At 40.4% G+C, this 16,042-nt stretch overlaps 1 long non-coding RNA gene across 1 annotated transcript in view; it reads right to left on the bottom strand.

Moving 5' to 3' along the window:
* LOC122705004 overlaps positions 1-16,042 on the bottom strand; it is a 157,203-nt gene that overhangs the window by 63,242 nt on the left and 77,919 nt on the right. The window lies entirely within an intron of this gene.

Raw genomic sequence — 16,042 nt, 5'->3', positions numbered from 1 at the left:
GGGCCTGGAGGTTATAAATAAGATTCTGCTCTAGGTAAGAAAGGCAGGAAATAAAATTAGGAATTTCTCTGGACACCAGGAATAAAATTGTTGCAACGATAAGTAGATTGAGCAGTAATTACTCATGGAAATGATTTTGTTTCCAAGGAGAAGGACAGAGGGCAATTTTGAAGTATAGATGGGCAGAAAACAACTTGTTTGTAAGAAAAAAAAAATACAAGACCTGATTCCTGATTTAATGATTCTCAAAGGGTGGGCCATGACACGTAACCATTAGCATGATCTGGGAACTTGTTGAAAATGTACATTCAGGCTCTATCTTGAAGCCACTGAATCAGAAACTGGGGCTGAGGACCAGCATTCTGCACTTTAGCAAACCTTCCTGGTGATTCTGAGGCATGCTACTGTTTAAGAACTGCTGGGTTTAAAAAAAAAAAAAAACAACTCCTCTTCTGTATGGAGAATATTTAATTCAGGACACCTGGTGTAGGAAAAAGCTGAAGCAAAGCAATCAAAGGTCAATTTTGTTCCACTTGGGAAACCTGTCGCCCCCAGTTCTCTGGGTCAAGGCTGGGGAAAGCCCAGATGCCCCCGCTGGTCCCTTTAGAATTCAAAGGAGGGCTTCAGAGCTGAGCTGCCAAAGACTTTGTAGCCAGACTAATTAGTCTCTAGGAACTTCCTGTAAGAGTTTGAAGGGCGGGGCTGGAAACTTGCAACCGGTGAAGTGGAGGAAAATGGACCAACAACACTGCTGAAGTACCACAAAAGCCGGTCCTCCCCAAGAGGGACTGAAGCCAGCCTGTTTCTGTCTAGCAGGCTGTGAAAAGCCATTCCTTTGCTCTGATGGGAACGGGGCTCAAGGGAGTTTCCCTTCCAGCAAGATGTGAAGAATAAACCAAATGCTGGCCAGATCTGCAGCTGGGGTCCACAGGCCGGCCATCCTGCCTGCTCACTGGCTTCTCCTCCTGTGTGCGTGTGTGCTGTCGCCTGTCGGTCCGACTCCTTGTGACCCAGCGGACCGTGGCCCGCCAGGCTCCTCTGTCCGTGGGCTTCTCCAGCAAGAATACTGAAGCGGGTTGCATTTCCTCCTCCAGGGGATCTTTCTGACCCAGGGCTGGAACCCGTGTCTGCTGCACTGCAGGCAGATTATTTACCACTGAGCCATCAGGGAAGCCCTGCCTTTTCCTTCTATACTCCCCCCTTCCTTTTTCCTATGTTCTTCTTTCCTTCAGCGTGGTCAGAGGACTTGCTGTGAAGGATCAGCTGACTGTTGGGAGTACCACCGCTGGACACAGAATCTGGAGCTTGAGTCCACCATTGTAACCTCTTGGGATAGAACTAGACGCTGTCTAATGTCTTTCAGGTTTGATGTCTTTCTGCTGAAAATCTGCCATGGTGAAAAGCTTCATCCAGTGAGAAATGCTGTTAGAGTTCTAAGACCTCTCATCTGCCTTTGACAAACTCACTAGTTCACCCACTGCCTTCTGTCCAATGACATACTTTAACACCCCTTAGCTTCTCAGGACTGTCTCAATTTTGAGGTCAATGGCTTACGTTTCTTCCCTGGAATCCCTCCATCGTGCATTCATTTGTGCATTCAGCAAAGGATTTCTGAGCACTGACTTCATACTGTGCTCATATCTTTGGGTTCCAGGACTACTGCGGGGCAGTGACATGCATCTTCCTAATTCTCCATCTTTTGTGGCACCCTGCCCTCTGCCAGGGGAGAAGGCAATGGCAACCCACTCCAGTGTTCTTGCCTGGAAAATCCCATGGACAGAGGAGCCTGGTGAGCTGCCGTCTATGGGGTCGCACAGAGTCGGACACGACTGAAGCGACTTAGCAGCAGCAGCAGCCCTCTGCCTGGGGGTTTCCTGGTGGCTCAGATGGTCCCACCTTCCCTCAGCAGTCCCACCTAACTGCTGACTGCTTAGCTAACCTTCATAGTTATGTTAAAATATCTTCTCACTCTAGCTTTCTCTGTTCACCCTTTGCTCCCAAGCGTATGAATTTTTTTTTCCTTTGTGTCTTCCAGACTTTGTTCCTTTCTTTTTTCTTTCTTCCCTTCCTCCTTTCTTTCTATAGCACATTTCTATTTTAAACACCACTATACTTTTTTCCACTTACACATTTTACCCCATCCAGATGAAATGTTTAAAGGTAGAAATCACACTTTGTTCACCATGTATCTGTATGTCTAGCTCATGCTCTGGGTATAGAAAGTAATGCTGAATTAAAGTATAGAAAGTAATGCTGAATTAACGCTGCACTGATTTAAACATTTATGTTTTCATGCTGTTTTTTAGCATAAAACAATTGAAAGTCTTTTTTCTAACTTGTCCACAGGTATTTATATTTAATTTGAGCAATATTCCTAAAAGTGGATCATAAATATATGACTGTAGTTATTTAATGGTCAAAGAGAAACCAGAAGTGGATGGAAGGTAACGTGGTAAAAACGTTGCATTTGGAACTCAGTTCTAAATACATCACAGACAAGTGGGAATTTATAGCCAAGAAGCAGGATAGCCATCATTGGATGGAAAATCACTGAGGGGCAACATGAGGGGTTAAGGGCATTCTGGCAAAACTGACCTATAACTGGGTCTCTGCTGAAGACAGGCCAGGGTGAACAGACATCTCCTGGAGGATAAGGGAGGAAGGGGAACCTGATCAGATGTGGAGGGTGATCAGACATGGACAATGAGGAGCTCTTGTTTAACTGACCTAGCAGAGTTCTGGCCACAGCTAGATTTTACAGCTGGGCCTAGGAGAAGGTACAGGAGCCTGACTAAAGTTTGGTCAAGAACAGAATCTTTGTCACAACCTAGAGAAAGAACAGCACTGGGCTATGCTCAGTTGCTCAGTCGTGCCCGACTCTCTGTGGCCCCCTGGACTGTAGCCCGCCAGGCTCCTCTGCCCATTGAATTCTCCAGGCAAGATACTGGGGTGGGTTGCCATGCCCTCCTCCAAGGGATCTTCTCAACCCAAAGATCGAACCTAGGTCCGCTTTGCAGGCAGATTCTTTACCATCTGAGCCACCAGGGAAGCCATAATAACTATGAAAAATAATCCAAGAGAGCTTGATATATCATTCTCAAAAGAAAGATGTGCCTTGAACCAATAAAAATGTGTGGTAAATCATTTATACAATTCTTTCACATATTTTGTTGATACTATGGATGCAAAAGGGAGCAAAGATAAAACTGTTTTTGGGCTCATGAAGCTTTTCTTATTATTGACAAGGTTGCTGCACATGCATTTCTAAAATCTGATTAAAGATTTTGTGTTTTCTGGGGTTTTATTAATGGGGTATGTTGGCACAGAAAAGTGAAAACTCGGAAGAGATATTAATTATATTATACATATAATTAATTACAAATAATTATTTATTCTCCATAACTTAAGGTTAGATTCTCAGGCTAAGTATTAAGTTGCTAACTAGTTCATAATTTGACCTCCTACATGGTTATAGCACCTTTAAAACCTGTCACTTGAGGATATAAATCAAGCTAGCTACTGCATTAAGGTATCTGTGTGGAAAAGAGTTATTTATATGCTTCTAAAGCACTGTCAGGCCAGAGAAAGCACATGAAAAGCCTTACAGTGAATTGCTGCCTGTCAGGGTCTGTGAAAGTGTTAAGTACCATTCAAGTGCCCAGTAGGGCTCCTGCTAACAGTGTTTAATTGTCCTACCAAATAACGGTGGCGATAGCACGCCATTCCCCCAATGAGTTTAACATATCATTTGCATTTACAGCGTAAAGTTGTTATTAAGGGCAGGATATTTTTGCAAGTGCAAATGTTGCATCTTCTCTTTTCCCTCTCTTGTAGTGGCACAGTATTTAAGAACCTGCTGCTCAATCACCTATTCACATTTATTCCTGGGAGAACCATGTTCCTGCCATCAGCAAATTTCTTTCTTTGGTTGTAATGTTGCCCCAACTCATCTAGGATGATGGGCGGCAGAAGCATGGCATTGAGCACCAAGATCCCTGGAAGTGTGTGCCTCAGTTTTGCCTGATCTGGAAAGGATCAAGCCCCAGAAAACTAGGTACCCTCTTCCTGTAAGACCTTGCAGGAAGGAGAACTCTGGTTCTCACCCTTGGGGCATTGGATTTTCAATGTGCCTATTGTTTAACATAGTCAACAAAAGAGTGCGAAATTCAGTACTTGGATGCAATCTCAAAGACTACAGAATGATCTCTGTTCGTTTCCAAGGCAAACCATTCAATATCACAGTAATCCAATATCACAGTAATCCAAGTCTATGCCCCAACCAGTAATGCTGAAGAAACTGAAGTTGAATGGTTCTATGAAGACCTACAAGACCTTCTAGAACTAACACCCAAAAAAGATGTCCATTTCATTATAGGGAACTGGAATGCAAAAGTAGCAAGTCAAGAAACACCTGGAGTAATGGGCAAATTTGGCCTTGGAGTACAGAATGAAGCAGGGCAAAGGCTAATAGAGCTTTGCCAAGACAATGCACTGGTCATAGCAAACACCCTTTTCCAACAACACAAGAGAAGACTCTACACATGGACATCACCAGGTGGTCAATACCGAAATCAGATTGATTATATTCTTTGCAGCCGAAGATGGAGAAGCTCTATAGAGTCAGCGAAAACAAAACCGGGAGCTGACTGTGGCTCAGATCATGAACTCCTTATTGCCAAATTCAGACTTAAATTGAAGAAAGTAGGGAAAACCATTAGACCATTCAGGCATAACCTAAATCATATCGCTTATGATTATACAGTAGAAGTGACAAATAGATTAAAGGGACTAGATCTGATAGACAGACTGCCTGAAGAACTATGGACAGAAGTTCGTGACACTGTGCAGGAGGCAGGGATCAAGACCACCCCCAAGCAAAAGAAATGCAAAAAGGTAAAATGGTGGTTTGAGGAGGCTGTAAAATAGCTGAGAAAAGAAGAGAAGTGAAAGGCAAAGGAGAAAAGCAAAGACATACCCATCTGAATGCAGAGTTTCAAAGAATAGCAAGGAGAGATAAGAAAGCCTTCCTCAGTAATCAGTGCAAAGAAGTAGAGGAAAACAATAGAATGGGAAAGACCAGAGATCTTTTCAAGAAAATTAGAGATACCAAGGGAACGTTTCATGCAAAGATGGGCTTAATAAAGGACAGAAATGGTATGGACCTAACAGAACCAGAAGAAATTAAGAAGTGGCAAGAATACAAAGAAGAGCTATACAAGAAAAGATCTTCATGACGCAGATAATCATGATGGTGTGATCACTCACCTAGAGCCAGACATCCTGGAATGAGAAGTCAAGTGAGCCTTATTAAGCATCACTATGAACAAAGCTAGTGGAGGTGACGGAATCCCAGTTGAACTATTTCAAATCCTAAAAGATGATGCTGTGAAAGTGCTGTACTCAATATGCCAGCAAATTTGGAAAACTCAGCAGTGGCCACAGGACTGGAAAAGGTCAGTTCTCATTCCAATCCCAAAGAAAGGAAACACAAAAGAAAGTTCAAACTACCACACAATTGCACTCATCTCAGTTCAGTTCAGTCACTAAGTTGTGTCTGACTCTTTGCGACCTCATGGACTGTAGCACGCCAGGCTTCCCTGTCCATCGCCAACTCCCAGAGTTTATTCAAACTCATATCCATGAGTAGGTGATGCCATCCAACCATCTCATCCTCTGTTGTCCCCTTCTCTTCCTGCCTTCAATCTTTCCCAGCATCAGGTTCTTTTCCAGTGAGTCAGTTCTTTGCATCAGGTGGCCAAAGTATTGCAGTTTCAGCTTCAGCATCAGTGCTTCCAATGAATATTCAGGATTGATTTCCCTCAGGATGGACTGGTTGGATCTCCTTGCAGTCCAAGAGACTCTCAAGAGTCTTCTGCAACACCACAGTTCAAAAGTATAAATTCTTCAGCACTCAGCTTTCTTTATAGTCCAATTCTCACACCCATACATGACTACTGGAAAAACCATAGCTTTGACTAGACAGACCTTTGTTGGCAAAGTAATGTCTCTGCTTTTTAATATGCTGTCTATGTTGGTCATAACTTTCCTTCCAAGAAGTAAGCGTCTTTTAATTTCATGGCTGCAGTCACCATCTGCAGTGATTTTGGAGCCCCCCAAAATAAAGTCTATCCCTGTTTCCACTGTTTCCCGCCCCCCTATTTGCCATGAAGTGATGGGACCAGAGGCCATGATCTTAGTTCTCTGAATGTTGAGTTTTAAGCCAACTTTTTAACTTTCATCAACAGGCTCTTTAGTTCTTCTTCACTTTCTGCCATAAGGGTGGTGTCATCTGCATATCTGAGGTTATTAATATTTCTCCCGCCAATCTTGATTCCAGCTTGTGCTTCATCCTGCCCAGCGTTTCTCATGATGTACTCTGCATAAGTTAAATAAGCAGGGTGACAATATACAGCCTTGACATAATCCTTTCCTGATTTGGAACCAGTCTGTTTTTCTATGTCCAGTTCTAACTGTTGCTTCCTGACCTGTATACAGATTCCTCAGTAGGCAGGTGAGGTGGTCTGGTATTCCCATCTCTTGAAGACTTTTCCACAGTTTGTTGTGATCCACACAGTCAAAGGCTTTGGCACAGTCAATAAAGCAGAAGTAGATGTTTTTTTTTAGAACTCTCTTGGTCTTTCAATGATCCAGTGATGTTGCCAATTTGATCTCTGGTTCCTCTGCCTTTTCTAGATCCAGCTTGAACATCTGTAAGTTCATAGTTCATGTACTGTTGAAGCCTGGCTTGGAGAATTTTGAGCACAACTTTACTGGCATGTGAGATGAGTGCAATTGTGTGGTAGTGTGACAATTCTTTGGCATTGCCTTTCTTTGAGATTGGAATGAAAACTGACCTTTCCCAGTCCTGTAGCCACAGCTGTGTTCCAAATGTTGAGTGCATGTTGAGTGCAGCACTTTCACAGCATCATCTTTTAGGATTTGAAATAGCTCAACTGGAATTCCATCACCCCCACTAGCTTTGTTCGTAGTGATGCTTCCTAAGGCCCACTTGACTTCCCATTCCAGGATGTCTGGCTCTAGGTGAATGATCATATCATCATGATCATGAGAGAGAGACTGACCCAAGAGACTGACCCAGTCTTTCCCATGGTGTCCAGGAGTCTCCCGTGGAGGCATGAGTCGGCAGTGGCCTGCTCCAGGGTCGGGGGCACTGAGTGTAGCAGTGCTTGCACTCATCTCACATGCTAGCAAAGTAATGCTCAAAATTCTCCAAGCCAGGCTTCAACAGTATGAGAACTGAGAACTTCAGATGTTCAAGCTGGATTTATTTATTTATTGTTTTCCATTTATTTTTATTAGTTGGAGGCTAATTACTTTACAGTATTGTAGTGGTTTTTGCCATATATTGACATGAATCAGCCATGGATTTGCATGTGTTCCCCATCCCAATCCCCCCTTCCGCATCCCTCTCCATCCCATCCCTCTGGGTCTTCCCAGTGCACTAGCCCTGAGACTTGTCTCATGCATCCAACCTGGGCTGGTGATCTGTTTCACCCTTGATAGTATAATTGTTTCAATGCTGTTCTCTCAGAACATCCCACCCTCACCTTCTCCCACAGAGTCTAAAAGTCTGTTCTGTACATCTCTGTCTCTTTTTCTGTTTTGCATATAAGGTTATCGTTACCATCTTTTTAAATTCCATATATATGTGTTAGTATATTGTATTGGTCTTTATCTTTCCGGCTTACTTCACTCTGTATAATGGGCTCCAGTTTTACCCATCTCATTAGAACTGATTCAAATGAATTCTTTTTAATGGCTGAGTAATATTCCATGGTGTATATGTACCATAGCTTCCTTATCCATTCGTCTGCTGATGAACATCTAGGTTGCTTCCATGTCCTGGCTATTATAAACAGTGCTGTGATGAACATTGGGGTACACATGTCTCTTTCAGATCTGGTTTCCTCGGTGTGTATGCCCAGGAATGGGATTGCTGGGTCATATGGCAGTTCTATTTCCAGTTTTTTAAGGAATCTCCACACTGTTCTCCATAGTGGCTGTACTAGTTTGCATTCCCACCAACAGTGTAAGAGGGTTCCCTTTTCTCCACACCCTCTCCAGCATTTATTGCTTGTAGACTTTTGGATAGCAGCCATCCTGACTGGCGTGTAATGGTACCTCATTGTGGTTTTGATTTGCAGTTCTCTGATAATGAGTGATGTTGAGCATCTTTTCATGTGTTTGTTAGCCATCTGTATGTCTTCTTTGGAAAAATGTCTGTTTGGATCTTTGGCCCATTTTTTGATTGGGTCATTTATTTTTCTGGAATTGAGCTTCAGGAGTTGCTTGTATATTTTTGAGATTAATCTTTTGTCTGTTTCTTCATTTGCTATTATTCTCTCCCATTCTGAAGGCTGTCTTTTCACCTTGCTTATAGTTTCCTTTGTTGTGCAAAAGCTTTTAAGTTTAATTATGTCCCATTTGTCTATTTTTGCTTTTATTTCCAATACGATGGGAGGTGGGTCATAGAGGACCTAGCTGTGATCTTACATTTAGATCTTTAATCCATTTTGAGTTTATTTTTGTGTATGGTGTTAGAAAGTGTTCTAGTTTCATTCTTTTACATGTGGTTGACTAGTTTTCCCAGCACCACTTGTTAAAGAGGTTGTCTTTTTTCCATTATATATTCTTGCCTCCTTTGTCGAAGACAAGGTATCTGTAGGTATGTGGATTTATCTCTGGGCTTTCTATTCTGTTCCATTGATCTATATTTCTGTCTTTGTGCCAGTACCATACTATCTTGATGACTGTGGCTTTGTAGTAGAGCCTGAAGTCGGGCAGGTTGATTCCTCCAGTTCCATTCTTCTTTCTCAAGATTGATTTGGCTATTCGAGGTTTTTTGTATTTCCATACAAATTGTGAAATTATTTGGTCTAGTTCAGTGTAAAATACCGTTGGTAGCTTGATAGGGATTGCATTGAATCTATAGATTGCTTTGGGTAGCATACTCATTTTCACAATATTGATTCTTCCAATCCATGAACACGGTCTATTTCCCCATCTATTTGTGTCCTCTTTGATTTCTTTCATCAGTGTTTTATAGTTTTCTATGTATAGGTCTTTTGTTTCTTTAGGTAGATATACTCCTAAGTATTTTATTCTTTTTGTTGCAATGGTGAATGGTATTGTTTCCTTAATTTCTCTTTCTGTTTTCTCTTTGTTAGTGTACAGGATTGCAAGGGATTTCTGTGTGTTAATTTTACACCCTGCAACTTTACTATATTCATTGATTAGCTCTAGTAATTTTCTGGTAGAGTCTTTAGGGTTTTCTATGTAGAGGATCATGTCATCTGCAAACAGCGAGAGTTTCACTTCTTCTTTTCCTATCTGGATTCCTTTTATTTCTTTTTCTGCTCTGATTGCTGTGGCCAAAACTTCCAAAACTATGTTGAATAGTAGTGGTGAGAGTGGGCACCCTTGTCTTGTTCCTGATTTCAGGGGAAATGCTTTCAATTTTTCACCATTGAGGATAATGTTCGCTGTGGGTTTGTCATATATAGCTTTTATTATGTTGAGGTATGTTCCTTCTATTCCTGCTTTCTGGAGAGTTTTTATCATAAATGGATGTTGAATTTTGTCAAAGGCTTTTTCTGCATCTATTGAGGTAATCATATGGTTTTTGTCTTTCAATTTGTTAATGTGGTGTATTATATTGATTGATCTGTGGATATTAAAGAATCCTTGCATTCCTGGGATAAAGCCCACTTGGTCATAATGTATGATCTTTTTAATATGTTGTTGGATTCTGTTTGCTAGAATTTTGTTAAGGATTTTTGCATCTATGTTCATCAATGATATTGGCCTGTAGTTTTCTTCTTTTGTGGCATCTTTGTCTGGTTTTGGAATTAGGGTGATGGTGGCCTCACAGAATGAGTTTGGAAGTTTACCTTCTTCTGCAATTTTCTGGAAGAGTTTGAGTAAGATAGGTGTTAGCTCTTCTCTAAATTTTTGGTAGAATTTAGCTGTGAAGCCATCTGGTCCTGGGCTTTTGTTTGCTGGAAGATTTCTGATTACAGTTTCGATTTCCTTGCTTGTGATGGCTCTGTTAAGATCTTCTATTTCTTCCTGGTTCAGTTTTGGAAAGTTATAGTTTTCTAGGAATTTGTCCATTTCTTCCAAGTTGTCCATTTTATTGGCATAGAGCTGCTGGTAGTAATCTCTTATGATCCTTTGTATTTCAGTGTTGTCTGTTGTGATCTCTCCATTTTCATTTCTAATTTTGTTGATTTGGTTCTTCTCCCTTTGTTTCTTAATGAGTCTTGCTAATGGTTTGTCAATTTTGTTATCTTTTCAAAAAACGAGCTTTTAGCTTTGTTGATTTTTGCTATGGTCTCTTTTGTTTCTTTTGCATTTACTTCTGCCCTAATTTTTTTTTTTAAACATTTATTTTTATTCATTTGGCTGCATAGAGTCTTAGTTGTGGCATGTGGGATCTAGTTCCCTGACCAGGGATCGAACCCAGCCCCTCTGTATCAGGAGCGCAGAGTCTTAGCCACTGGACCACCAGGGAATTCCCTACTTCTGCCCTAATTTTTAAGATTTCTTTCCTTCTGCTAACCCTGGGGTTCTTCATTTCTTCCTTCTCTAGTTGCTTTAGGTATAGAGCTAGGTTATTTATTTGACTTTTTTCTTGTTTCTTGAGGTAAGCCTGTAATGCTATGAACCTTCCCCGTAGCACTGCTTTTACAGTGTCCCATAGGTTTTGGGTTGTTGTGTTTTCATTTTCATTCATTTCTATGCATACTTTGATTTCTTTTTTGGTTTCTTCTATGATATTGTTGGTTATTCAGAAGCGTGTTGTTTAGCCTCCATATGTTTCAATTTTTAATAGTTTTTTTTCCTGCAATTGAGATCTAGTCTTACTGCATTGTGGTCAGAAAAGATAACTGGAATGATTTCAATTTTTTTGAATTTACCAAGGCTAGATTTATGGCCCAGGATGTGATCTATTCTGGAGAAGGTTCCATGCGCACTTGAGAAAAAGGTGAAATTGATTGTTTTGGGGTGAAATGTCCTATAGTTATCAATTAGGTCTAGCTGGTCCATTGTGTCATTTAAAGTTTGTGTTTCCTTGTTAATTTTCTGTTTAGTTGATCTATGCATAGGTGTGAGTGGGGTATTAAAGTCTCCCACTATTATTGTGTTATTGTTAATTTCCCCTTTCATACTCGTTAGCATTTGCCTTACATATTGCGGTGCTCCTATGTTGGGTGCCTATATATTTATAATTGTTATATCTTCTTCTTTGATTGATCCTCTGATCATTATGTAGTGTCCTTCTTTGTCTCTTTTCACAGCCTTTATTTTAAAAGTCTATTTTATCTGATATGAGTACTGTGACTCCTGCTTTCTTTTGGTCTCCGTTTGCATGAAATATTTTTTTCCAGCCCTTCACTTTCAGTCTGTATGTGTCCCTTGTTTTGAGGTGGGTCTCTTGTAGACAGCATATATAGGAGTCTTGCTTTTTTTATCCGTTCAGCCAGTCTTTGTCTTTTGGTTGGGGAATTCAACCCATTTATATTTAAGGTAATTATTGATAGGTATGGTCTCATTGCCATTTGCTTTGTTGTTTTGGGTTCGCATTTATTCAGCCTTTCTGTGTTTCCTGTCTAGAGAAGATCCTTTAGCATTTGTTGAAGAGCTGGTTTGGTGGTGCTGAATTCTCTCAGCTTTTGCTTGTCTGTAAAGCTTTTGAATTCTCTTTCATATCTGAATGAGATCCTTGCTCGGTACAGTGATCTGGGTTGTAGGTTATTCTCTTTCATCACTTTAAGTATGTCCTGCCATTCCTTTCTGACCTGAAGAGTTTTATTGATAGATCAGCTGTCATCCTTATGGGACTCCCTTTGTGTGTTATTTGTTGTTTCTCCCTTGCTGCTTTTAATATTTGTTATCTGTGTTTGATCTTTGTTAATTTGATTAATATGGGCCTTGGGGTTCAAGCTGGATTTAGAAAAGGAACAGGAACCAGAGACCAAATTGCCAACATCCATTGGATCACAGAAGAAGCAAGAGAGTTCCAGAAAAACATCTATTTCTGCTTTATTGACTATGCCAAAGCCTTTGACTGTGTGGATCACAACAAACTGTGGAAAATTCTGAAAGTGATGGGAATACCAGACCACCTGACCTGCCTCCTGAGAAATCTGTATGCAGGTCAAGAAGCAACAGCTAGAACCAAACATGGAATGATGGAGTGATTCCAAATTGGGAAAGGAGTATGTCAAGGCTGTATATTGTCACCCTGCCTATTTAACTTATATGCAGAGTACATCATGAGAAATGCCAGGCTGGTTGAAGCACAAGCTGGAATCAAGATTGCCAGGAGAGATATCAATAACCTCAGGTACGCAGATGACACCACCCTTATGGCAGAAAGAGAAGAAGAACTAAAGAGCCTGTTGATGAAAGTGAAAGAGGAGAGTGAAAAAGTTGGCTTAAAACTCAACTTTCAATAAACTAAGATCATTGCATCTGGTCCCATGACTTCATGGCAAATAGATGGGGAAACAATTGCAACAGACTTTATTTTGGGGGGCTCCAAACTCACTGCAGATAGTGACTGCAGCCATGAAATTAAAAGATGCTTGCTCCTTGGAAGAAAAGCTATGACCAACCTAGATAGCATATTAAAAAGCAGGGACATTACTTTACCAACAAAGGTTCGTCTATTCAAGGCTATGGTTTTTCCAGTAGTCATGTATGGATGTGAGAGCTGGACCATAAAGAAAGCTGACCACTGAAGAATTGATGCTTTTGAACTGTACTGTTGGAATAGATCCTTGAGAGTCCATTGGATTGCAAGGAGATCCAACGAGTCCATCCTAAGGGAAATCAGTCCTGAATATTCATTGGAAGGACCGATGCTGAAGCTGAAACTCCAATACTTTGGCCACCTGATGCGAAGAGCCGACTCACTGGAAAAGACCCTGATGCTGGGAAAGATTGAAGGCAGGAAGAGAAGGGGATGACAGACGACGAAATGGTTGGATGGCATCATCGACTTGATGGACATGAGTTTGAATATGCTCTGGGAGTTGGTAATGGATAGGGAAGCCTGGCGCGCTGCAGCCCATCGGGTTGCAGAGTCAGACACAACTGAATGACTGAACTGACAAATTGTTTAACATGCATGTGATCAAGTCCTTGAGCTTTTTTCCTCTGACCCTCATCCTTTCCCATCACAAATATTCACAGGGTCAGGAAAACTCCCGGGCTTTCATGTTAGCTTGAGAGCAGCAGGATGAGGAAATGGATACTTTTTGCAAAAGGTCTCTTTCTGCCCATATATATTTAATTCCAATCGTGGTTTATCTATGTGAAGGATGGTGGGAAAAAATGAAATTATTTAAGTTTCATTTCTGATATGATTCATTTGGGGTGACTAGGAAATACTGTGCAAAGAACTCGTTTTATTACAATAAAAATGTTGGTGAAAAGTGAGAATCCAGGATGTAATCTAAGCTAAGACAGACCAGAATGTCTCTTGCTCTTGGAATCTAATCTATGCATACCTCTGCTATTAGCAGGAGGAAAGGGCTAGAAAAGAAAGTAAGGGAAGAAGTGAAGAGAATAAGAATTGGACAAAGCAATAGAAGAGACATCTCCATGCTGGCCTGGTACAATCACACTTAATACATGGGCTTTAACAAATACTGAAGATCAGTAATTAAATGTAGCAGGAACCCCAGGTCTGGTGCTCTTTCAAGCAGAAAGAAAGGGGCAGGCTAAATGAAACTAATCTACATTTACACCTAGGCCATCTGGGTTGTAGACTGCAGTTCCTTCAAAGTCTCCTAGGCCACTTGGGAGACACTCTGAAGGAAATATGGAGTTTTCAGCCACCAGGATTAAGAATGGATTAAAGGAGAAGAGAAACAGCTGTTGTTGCACAAGGAGGCACACTCTGGGGTGGAGGACAGGAAGGACAGAGACCCTACTGCAGGAAAGAGAACTGGTCATTGGACAAGAGTGGGAGCAAGACTCGGACAGAGCCATGGGGACTTCAAATTTTAACAGTTTAAGTCAATTAGATCTCTAAAGACCAGGAAATCCACATGTATTTAAACCATTCAAGCATTTACATGAGGGAAGTAAAGGCTCCAAAGTATTTTATATAGAACAATATTTGTGACAAAACTTTCCAAAGCTATCAAAACAGAAGAAACTATAGACCATATATGAATATAAGCAACACAGACAAAATGTCTGTCACCAGAGTCCAGCAGAATTTCAGAAGAAGAGACTTCATTCCAGGAGGGCAAAGGTCATTCTATACTAGGAAATGCAGTAATATAATTTCCCATGTTTCTCAAAGGAGTAAAATAATTTAGTCATCACCATTGGTGCTAAAAAAAAAAAAAAGATAAATGTGACATATTTCATTATTTTTTAAACTGTGCTTAATAAAATAGGAATAGAAACTTTGTTAATATGTTTAAAATATATATAAAAAGTCAACATCAGTGTAAATTGGTGTAGCCATTATGGGAAGAAGTATGGCGTTTCCTTAAAAAAACTAAAAATAGAGTTATCACATGATCCTGCTGCTGTTTAGTTGCTAAGTTGTGTCCATCTCTTTGTGACATCATGGACCTGCCAGGCTCCTCTGTCCATGGGATTTGCCAGCAAGAACACTGGAGTGGGTGACCATTTCCTTCTTCAGGGGATCTTCCTGACCCAGGGATCAAACTAGTGTCTACTGCTTGGCAGGTGAATTCTTTACCATTGAGCCTCCTGGGAGGCCCCTAAGATCCTGCACTCCTCAGAATATACTCAGCAAAACTATAATTTGAAAAGATGCATGCAACTCAGTGTTCACAGCAGTATGATTTACAATAGCCAAGATATGGAAACAATTTAAATGTCCATTGACAGATGGCCAGATAAAGAAGAAGTGGTATATACACACAATGGAATACGACTCAGCCATAAAAAAGAACAAAATAAGGTCATTTGATGCAGCATAGATGGACCTAGAGATTATCATACTAAGTGAAGTAAGTCAGACAGAAAAAGACAAATATTACGTGATATCACTTCTTTGGGGAATCTAAAATGACCTTATTTATGAAACAGACTCACAAACATAGAAAATAAACTTACAGTTATCAATAGGGAAAGGGTGTGGAGGAGGGGTAAATTGGCAGCTTGGGATTGGCAGATGCAAACTATTGTGTATAATATAGACAGACAACAAGGTCCCACTGTACAGGGAACTATATTCAACATCTTGTAATAAACCATCTAGAAAACAATATGAAAAAAATACGCATGTATGTATAACTGAATCACTTTGGTGTATACCAGAAAACAACATTGTAAATTAGATATATTTCAATAAAAAATTTTTTTAAATAAAAAGCCAGCATCACACTTAAAGGCAAGATGAAAGAATAACTCTTGCTAAATTTGGGACTAAGACATAGATGCCCACAAACTATTCTTAGTTCTTAGATAATACTATCCTATATAATTATTAATTAATGAAAAGACAAAGAAATGAAGTTGTAAGACAAGAATTACTTGTGGAAGGTTTGATTATTTAGAAATTCCACCACAATGAGTTGATTAGAGAAAAATAAGAAAGTTCAGTACAGTGGGTATTACAAATACAATGAGACAACTAATAGCTTTCTATATGTAAATAGCTACTTATTAAAGTTTTAATTTTAGGGACTTCTCTGGTGGCTCAGACGGTAAAGTTTTAATTTTAAAAATTCCATTTACAATAACAGTAAACACAAACCATTCAGGGAATGATCTAACAAGGAATGGATAGGAATGAAAAACAGATTCACACATCTCATACTTTCTGAGAACTGTTTTTATGGTTTTTACATTTTTCGTCTATGAGAAGGCTTGACTCTCGGCAGAGTCTACGACCAGTTATAGTGAAACTGTGCCTCCTTGAGCCAGGCTGTCTCGTCATCCCATTTTAGAAGAGAAAGAGCACTGTCCCCAGAGTCCAGACCCCAGAGGCCTGACTTGCTCACTGACTATGTGACCTACAGAAGGT

The sequence above is a fragment of the Cervus elaphus genome, chromosome 12 (assembly GCF_910594005.1).
Source record: "Cervus elaphus chromosome 12, mCerEla1.1, whole genome shotgun sequence".
NCBI lineage: Eukaryota > Metazoa > Chordata > Mammalia > Artiodactyla > Cervidae > Cervus > Cervus elaphus.
This window is presented reverse-complemented; position numbering and strand designations above follow the sequence as displayed.